A 9,464-nucleotide genomic window follows, 5' to 3' on the forward strand; every position below is an offset into this window, starting at 1 on the left:
GTTTACACAGATTGACTGCTGAACTTGGCCCAAAAGGGAGCTGAGGTCTCATCATTTCATTGCCCTAAGACTCAGTTTCTCATCTATAAAAAGAGGTTGGACTTGATGGATCTCTAAGGTTTTTTTCCCACCTCTAGAACCATGATCTTATTAACCTTCTCATAAATAAAAGCTGGTTATAAAAGTCCAGGGCAGGAGGTATGGATGGTTCAAGGCAGCCCGTCCTCCCACATATCTTATATGAAATAAACAGGCAAGTCATTTAAGCTCCATCAGCCTCAGTCGCCTTGTTTGTAAAACAAGAGGTTTGGATTAGATGACTTTGGAGGTCCCTTCTAGCTCTAGGATTGCGGGACTTCACATAGCATTTTGTTTAATCTCTAACGCACACAACGTTGTTTATTAAGATATTTGTGTCTGTGCTCTAATGGACAAAGCTTTACAATGAGAAGTCCCTGGGTTTGAAATGTGCATCGGATGCTTCCTACTTGTCTGACTTTGGGCAAATCACTTAACCTTTCTCAGCCTTAGTTTCTTCATCTGTAAAAATGGAGATAATCATAGTACTTACAGAGTTATTGTGAGGATCAAGTGAATTAATGTATGTAAGACATTTTTGGTTTATAAAATGGCAGCCATTATCATCCTCCACCCAGTAGGACATACCTTCCTCGAGGGCACATAAGTAAGTGTTTAATAAATGTTTAATAAATGAAATTGAATAGTTGTTACTAAAGTACCATGGCATAACTTGGGTTCTAGAGCCACCTTTTCAGCCTTGGGCCACTCACAGCTTCTCATGCCCCAAGCAACCCTGTAAGACTATAAATTGCCTATAAATAGGTTGTTTCCTCCCTTCATTGGTAGAAAGGGAGTTTATTATACTAATGAAACCCCAGAGGCAGTTTAGATTATCCATCCATCAATCCATCCATCCATCCATCCATCCATCCATCCATAGATATACACATATATACATGAATCAGTCTTTTCTTTCTCTCTCCATCCAAAGAATCCATATGTGTGTGTGTGTGTGTGTGTGTGTGTATCTGCTCCCATCTCTACCATCTTTATCTAAATATCTGATCAGATTGGAAGATTTCATTCCCAGATGAAAAAAATCTCTTATACCTCTTATGCCAATGCAATGGAGGGACTTGAACTCAAGTCTTCTTGACTCTGAGGCCAGCTCTCTATGCCAATTAGGGTATGCTTCATGTGCAAACACACACACACAGACAGACACACCTATGTATGTATATATGTATACACATTGTCATCTATATATAATATATAAACAGTAAAAATTTTATAATATATGATAATTATATATAATATATGTGTATATACACCCACTCATATATATACATGAACATATATACACAGAAATAATTATGTCTTTTTCCTACAGTCCCATGTTTCATAAAGGCAGGTTATCTAATCTTTATGTTAGACTCACGTAATAGCAGCTAATTAATATTTATTTATATCCACATCTTTCCTCCCCATATACCTAGTACAACTAGGTCATCTTCCCTATGTGAAGTTTCTGGAAGGGATATTGCACCAGTGCTTTTATTGTGTAGGAAACTTCCATTAAGTAAAGTCCCTCTACCAATGCAGCTCAGCAATTCGTCTGCCACTGGCTGGGTGGGTGGGTGGGGGCGCATTGAGAACTTAAATGACCAACGTAGGGTCACATAGCTAGTAGGTTTTACAGATCTATATATTTGTATTTATCTGCCCCTAAATTCTTCACAGAGTTTATGGGTGGACCAATGGAAGGCCATGGGCAGGACTTGAAGGATGAACAGAGCAGATGGGGATCCATTTGAGTACTGAGGTCACTGATTTGTCCAGGGCTTTATGAATCCTGATATTTGCCCTATCAGACTGGAGGCTTTCTGAGGGCAGGACTCTCCATTCTATTTTCAGATAAATCACTCCAGTATCTCTGCCAAGAAAACCCCAAATGAGGTCATGAAGATTTGGATAGGATTGAAAAAACCACTGAACAGCTCCATAGGAAAATCCCACAATGATCTCAACCCCTGAGGGAGGGGTAGGTCCAGAAGAGGAGGAAGAAAGGATGCTTGGAGATCTTTCAGAGCTGGGGAAGACCTTCGGTAAGGTGTTTTGAATCCCCAATCAAGTGCTTTGAGATACAGCCTGGATGTGGCAACGTCATTTTTAAAGCACCTACAGTGTGTAAAAGTACAAAGCTAAGCCTCACTCTCAAGTTTACATTCTCCAGGCTGGCTTCAGGAGGCTGGGTTGGAGTCACAGACTCTCAGAGGCCACCCAGTCCAACTCCAGCTCAAGTGCCGCTTAAGGGAAAGGCACAAAGAGCTCACTGCCCTCACATTGGAGGCCAGGGGCTGTTTTGTGCTAGTCTGAGTATCTCATAGTCATTCGATAAACGCTTGTCAATTAGTTGCCATTTGGACATTCCAAGTGATCTTGTGTTTTCTTGCTTTCACAGACCCACATGTGGGACCCTGACCATCAATCATACAGACACTCAAATACTGACGTGCAGAAAAAATTCACTTAAAATCTCAGTTTCATCCAAAAGAAGCTCCAACCCCCATCTTCTTCTCATCCTGCTTCAACTAGGGAGTTGCCGCCTTCCCCCCAAAGACTCCCAGGCACCAAACATACTTATATTTTTATTCAGGATGTCCCCAGTCTTAGGGCACAATGACTTAAAACTGCACTAAGACTTTCGGGAGGCCCTGGGCAATCTCCTCTGCCCTTACTCCCCCAGATAGCCAAAATACACACTAGCACAAACAGAAAATGAGAGACACAAGCCCAGTGGAGATGTCCATGGACAGAAGCAGAGAGATAACTAGGGATAAACATAACACAACAGAAATACCGCTGGCTCTGGAGTCACAAGCGCAGGGTCCAGATCTTGGCCTTTGGGTCTCACAATCCTCACCTGTTTTTTTGCCTTTCTTTGTATTCCCAGCATATATAGCCCAGTTCCTGACACAGTGGGCACTTTATAAGTGCTTGTTGACTGACCTCTATAAAACCAAGGGGTCAAGCTAAATAACTTTCTAAGCTTCTATGTTACAAATCTACAGTTTTATGATCTGTGAACCAGAGATGGAAACGCACATTTACTCCAACTTCAGGAACTTACTCAGGGTCCTCTCCCACATTCCACCAGACCCAATTTACTTCTCCAGGGGTCCCTTGGAGGTCCCCTTGGCTACCCCTCCCCCATGACCTTAGCCTCTCCCAGGGGACCCCCTACTCTTTTCTGTTGGCCAAGGTTGGCTCTCCACCCCATCCTGTCTTCCCCCCAACAAAACACACACTTCTGGGCTCTCCCACAGGCACAGAATTCCACCCAATCCTGACCCCACACAGAGATTGCCTGGGGATCCTCCCTTAGCCCCACTCCGGAATCCCCCCCTCCCACATCAGACCTCCCAGCTTCCACAGAGAGGGGAGCAGTGTGGGGAGGGCTAGAAATAGCCTCCACCCCTTGGGCCCTTCAGATGGGGATCCCCAAACTTTCAACGGCGGAGACTTTTTGATTTGGGGAAGACTGGAAGTTTAGAGCTCCGCTTCTCAGCTCGTGTCAGGGGTCCTCAAGTTACTCACCGTGTGAGAGTGCGTGCGCGTGTACTTGTGTGGGGGGTATCCAGACTCAAGCCAACCCCTCAGTGCCCCATATCCCAGCCTGTCCCCAATCCTCCACCCCCAAAGTCAGGTAGGAAAGCTTGCTCTCTTCCTCCAGCCAGGTACTCACCGTCTCGTTTTCTGATCTCCCGGTTACGCACCGGATCACCAAAGCTGCCTGGTTCCAGCTGCGTCCGAATGCAGATGTTCCTCGGCCGAGCCCGGCCCCTGTGCCCAAGCCAGGGAGCGGATCAGTCTTCGTTTCTATCTCCTTATCGCCCAGTCCCCCTCCACGGTGGGTCCACACCTTCCCCCTCTCCAGAGCCTCGGAGCAGCCAGGCAGGCGATCCCCAAAGTCCGGGGGATTTCTGGACTATTTCCTCCCACCCCTGGCCCCCACCCCTCCGGCCCCACACCCTGGCCCGGCCCCCTTCCCCTCCTGCTTGCCCGCCCTGAGCGAGAGTGAGCGCCTAGGTTCAGATTGCAATCCCAGACACAGATGTGGGAGGGGCGGGGTCTTCGGACTCCCAGTGTCTGGGTGGAGGGGTAGGCGGGGGAGAGCGAAGCCCAAATGCTCAGAGCAGCCCCTAGACTCTCCGGAGGAGAGGCATTCCATTGCTTGCCATCTCGTGCCTCCGTCCTGCTGTTCTGCTTTGCGAGCCTGCGGAGGGTCCAGGGAGCACAGGTGGCTTGGGAAAGCTTGGCGCTGCCTTGTGCTGACGGGACCACAGCCCACCTATCCACACCTCCCACCGCACTGAAGCTGCCCTGAGTGCAGGGGAGGCCCTTGGTTTCTTCAGGCACAGCTCGGGACTTGGAGTAAGGAAGACCTGAGCTCAGATCGGACCCCAGAACTTACTCTGTGGTCCTGGTCCAATCTCCTAACCTTTCTGAGCCCCAGTTTTCCCCACTGTCAAGTGAGGGGAATAAGAGCTCCTCCTCTCTCACAGAGTTGGGAGAATCTATGAGATAATTTATGTGTGTCAAGTGCCCCGCAATCTTAAAGCTCAGTACGAAGGGCAGTTAGGAGAAGGGGAAAGAGAAATAATTTGGACTGGACTAGTCCTCCTGGGGTACGATTGGACGTCCAAGGCTCCCACCCCATTGCTTTCCTGGTCAAGCCCCACCTGATTCTGGGGCCTTGCCCAGGAATGATGTTGGAGGCTTGGATGAACCAGCTGTGGATGAGACCATAAGAATGCGAGCACCACCCCCTTGTTCTCTCGCTCTGGCCCACGATCCTGCTTCTGCTGGACACAGAGGGTGGAGGGTTCGAGGAAGGCTTGTTCCCTGAGTCAGACCATTCCCTCATCCCCTGCTAAGGAGAGCCCTCAACTCGGTGGAGAGAGCCTCCTGGGAGATTTCCCCAAATCCCGTTCACCTTAGCGAGAGCACTGGATGCTGTCCAGGCCCCGGGAGGGTACGGAGACAAAAATGGTGCAGTCCCTGACCTCGCTGAGCTTCCTGCATTCTATGGTGAGGGTTCAAAATGGATCCAGATATGAAAATATCAAATTATACAACTCAATCAATTGTCGAACATTAACTTTAACTAAGTACCTACTCCTGGCTAGGCACTGGGAATTCAGAGATTAAACTCTACAGCCCCTGCCCTCAAGGAGTTTATATTCTACAATGCTTAAATGAGAAAGAATTTGCAAAGTGTTCTGCAAACCTGAAAGCAGTTATAAATACTGGCTTTTCTATCACAGTTTTTGGAGGCAGAGGAACTGGGTTCGAATCCCACCTCAGAATAGTATTGCTTGTATCACCTTGAGCAAGTCACTTAATCTCTGTAGGCCTCAGTTTCCCCATCTATGAAAAGAGGGGGTTGGACTGAGTGGTTTCTAAGATGCCTTGACGCTCCAGATCTTCGGTGCTTTGGGAAGTGGTCGTTTAACTTCTCTGCCTCAGGGTCCTCATTTGTAAAATGGGGGGTCAGAGCAGGTATATTTTGAGGTCCCTTGCAGTTGTAGAGCTGAATATAAAATATTTAAAAGTCTATGAATCAACCAGCATTCATTGCTGCCCTATCATGTGCCTGGGACTTTATAAAACAGAGCAATTTGAGAGGAATAGATGTTAATAAATGGGAGAATCAGGAAAAAGTCCTTTTTTAAAACAAGTATATATTTGAAAAAGTATATTTTGAACACGTATATATTTAAAACAAATATATATTTTTAAAAAACAAGAATATCTATATGTATTTTTCTGAGCCTGGGCCCCCTCCAGTCCCTAGGTTGGGAAAAGGAGGATGGCCTGAGGTCTGGCCTCCGCTGCCTCCCTCTGACTCCCTGGTCTTAGTGTCTGAGGTTTGGGGCAGGCAACTCTCCTTTTCATTCTTGGACGCCTTCCGACGCTTTTTGCTCTAGGCTCTGCTCTCCCAGTCTTAAGAGCCCAGAGCAGCCTTTTAGTTGGGTTTGCTGGCAAACCTTACCTTCTTTCGTCTGCTGTGCTGGGCATTTCTCCCTATCAGACTAGGAGCTCCCTGAGAGTGGGGGTCACATCTCCTCCTTCAGTGTCTGGGACCTCTATGAGGACTGCACCTTTCCCTTCACTCAGTTACTCTCCATAGATCTATAATAGGATGATTCTGAGGTGGTGTTGTTTGGGAGGGGGTGGGCCTCAGAAGAGAACTGAAGAGACAAATCCTGTTATCTCTTTGGTTTAATCACCCTGGCCAAATGGAAGGTACCAGATCTGCCACTTACTAGCCACGTGATCCTGGACAAGTCAAGTCTCCTCTACAGCCTCATTTTACTCTTTGTTAAATGAGTACAGTGACAGTACCTGCTTCATATGCTTGCTGTGAATGCCAAATGAGATCTAGAAAGTTATTTGCAAAATTTAAAGTGCTGTAGGAACACAAGCAGCCATTAGGATTATTGAGCAGATCATTTCAATTCAAGAGAAATCAACTGGTCAATTGATATTGAAAAGATGGTAACTGGGAAATAGACCAGGTGGGAGCTCCAGAGCCATATTATTATGTAACCCACTCACACAGTAATAGTACCTAGCATTTAAATAAGGCTTTAAAGTTTTCAAAGTACATTATAGATAGAATCTCATTTTATCCTTACCATAGTGCCAGGAGGTAGGTGCTATTATGGTTCCTCATTTTACAGATGAGAAAACTGAGGCAGATAGAGGTTAAGTGACTTGCCACGGGTCGCACAGCCAATACATGTCCGATGCTAGATTCGAACTCAGGCCCTTCTCACTCCAGTCTAGTTGCTCTATCCCCATTGCTAGCTGCTTATACAGCTGCTCTGCAATGCCTCAGGGTAACCCTTAGAACCCCAGGGGAGGTGCAGCCAAGTACCCTCTGGAGACCAGAGCTTCCAGTGGGAACAGGGTTGGGGTAGTGAGCCCAGAACTTATCTGTGGCACTCTCTCTCAAAGGATTGTTGTGAACTCATAGTCCTGTAAACCTTAAAGTGCTTGGAATGTGAACTCTTCTTTCCTTTGGGACTTCTAATTTTCTAGCTCTGACTAGTCCTCTTAAGTTAGGAAGTCAGATGTCCTTTTAGCCAGACTTCACACTTCGATCCTGCCTGAGTCCTGTGAGTCTTTGATCCTTGGTCCTGGGTTCTGGTCCCAGGGCATCTGAGGAGACTGGACTGTGACATCTTGGCATCATAGATTTAAAGATGTCAAGGTCTTAGAGATTAAGTGCCAGAGACAGGATTGTCATTCAGGTTTTCAGACTCCAAATCTTATGCAGCTTCCTCAGTTGTATGTGATCTCTGCTGACAAGGGAAGATGTAAAGATGGCTGGAGAATCTTTCTGAAATTCAGCCAATCAGTCAACAAGCATGATTAAGAGCCTACTGTATGCTGGCACTGGGTTAAGCACAGGGCATATGAAGAAAGGCAAAAGAGAGTCCCTGCCCTCTAGAAGCTCACACAACATCCAAACAATTATGTGGGTGCAAGATAGAGACAGAGTGGGTGCAAGATAGAGATAGAAGGAAATCTCAAAGGAGAAGACATCAGTGATTGGGGAGTGCCTCTTGTAGAAGGCAGGCTTTGAGCTGAGTCTTCAAAGGAACCAGGATAACGCAGAGGGGGAACTAAGAGGGGCAGAGTATTCCAGACCTAGGGACAACCAGTGCAGAAGCATGGAATCGGGAAATAGATGGTGAACAGAAAGTAAGCCACTGTCACTCTATCATGAAGAGCGCAGAGGGCAATGAGCTGTCTTTGTTTGATGCTGGGACTAATCACCACTGTCCCCCACCCACACCACTCTCCCACAGCCTAGCCAGAAGGACAAAATATAATGTAAAATCCCTCTAGGAAGCCTTTCCAGATTGATAAAGACTAATTTGCTCTTTACCCCAAGCATGAAGCACTATGGTTATTTCTTTATCTTTCCACACATTTCCCATTCCTAATGCTCCCCAAGTGTGTTATCTGCCTAGCCATATATCTTATTTTCTATTTATTGCTCTCTTTCCCTCTTATCCATCTGTCTAGTCTGTCTCTCTACCTATCTATCTACATATCTATTGTAATGGCATTTACATTATGGTTACATCCAGGCCCATTAATAGGCCTCAGGTGCAGGAGGCTTGTTTCGTATGAAGGCAGACACCGGGTCATGAGGCGTCATGCCCTCTGGCTCTGAGAGGTGCATATGTACTCTGAGGTGAGGTTTTGCTTTGGGTCTTAGTTTTTGGAAGAAGGTTCATGTACTGGAGGAGACTGGCTAGATGTTGGTGTTCTCTCACTGGTCATGATGTATTGTCTATGGTCAGACAGTCAGAAGCCCTGTCTGTTGGTCATTCTGTGTGTAATTTCTGCTTGTATTTTCTCTGAAGCTCAGGGTGCTGACTTTCCCCCCTGAACTAAGAGCATGATATATGTGCTTGATTAAAATAAGATTGTTTACTCCTTTTAAGGTTGCTTTCCTTTTAGAAAAGCAGATCTAAAAACCTGTATAGCAGGCCCTCCTGTGTATGTCAGGGTCCTTGCTGTTACACCTATCTATAAATCCAGTGATCTATCTATTCACCCATTCATCTATCCATCTATTTGTTCATCAATTTATCTACCTATCTATCCACCCATTCATTTATCTATCCATCCATCCATCCATCCATCCATCCATCCATCCATCCATCCATCCATCCATCTATCCATCTATCTATCTAAAATCTTTGTTTAACGATTGTAACAAATGCTGATTCCTGCTCCAAAGCTTTTGGAGGCTTCTGCTGCATCCCCTACTGACTGAATCCAAAAGCTTCCACCTGGCATTCAAAGTTCATTAAACTATATAATTAGCATAGTGGCATATTGGAAAGAGGATTCACATTCTGCTTCAGGTGCTTACTACATGCCTGACCTTGGGCAAGTCACTTAACCTTCATGGACCTCAGTTTCCTCATCTGTAAAATGAGAGAGTAAGATGTGAGGACTCTGAGGTCCCACATCCTTTGACTTCTTTGTTAGGATACTTTCCTAGGGTGTCAGAGGTACACATAGACTTGGATGAGAGTGTTTTTATCTCTCTGGGAACAGAAACCAGTAGGATTGGGCCCAGGTACATCTGTGTCTCTCCCAGTTTATGCCTCCTCCCTTTCCTTCTTCTGTTTTCCCCCTTTTCTTTCTCCCCCCTCTCTTCCCTCCCAGTAAATTATAACCACTCTCTCCTTGTCAGGCTTCCCAGACGTGGTGGCCTTTGGTGGTCTGGAAAGCATTACCAACATGCTGATCTCTCCCTGCAAGCTCTCCTCACCTCCCTTCCCTTCCCCCACCCTTAGGAAGGGGGGGCTGCTTTCAGCCCTGGGGCCCCAGACTAGCCCTACTGAGGGATG

At 46.3% G+C, this 9,464-nt stretch overlaps 1 protein-coding gene across 3 annotated transcripts in view; it reads right to left on the minus strand.

The window, feature by feature from the left end:
- The window catches only part of HSPA12B (heat shock protein family A (Hsp70) member 12B), a 40,063-nt gene extending 35,426 nt beyond the window's left edge, over positions 1–4,637 (minus strand). For 2 of the 3 annotated variants that reach the window (XM_072637050.1, XM_072637048.1), the window contains exon 1: positions 3,767–4,095. The gene's annotated coding sequence lies outside the window, so the exon portion shown is untranslated. Of the gene's footprint in view, positions 1–3,766; positions 4,096–4,495 lie in introns of those variants that run through there. The other variant, XM_072637049.1, reaches the window with a different exon arrangement.
- Between the last annotated feature and the right edge of the window lie 4,827 nt (positions 4,638–9,464).

The sequence above is a fragment of the Notamacropus eugenii genome, chromosome 1 (assembly GCF_028372415.1).
Source record: "Notamacropus eugenii isolate mMacEug1 chromosome 1, mMacEug1.pri_v2, whole genome shotgun sequence".
In the NCBI taxonomy this organism is placed as follows: domain Eukaryota; kingdom Metazoa; phylum Chordata; class Mammalia; order Diprotodontia; family Macropodidae; genus Notamacropus; species Notamacropus eugenii.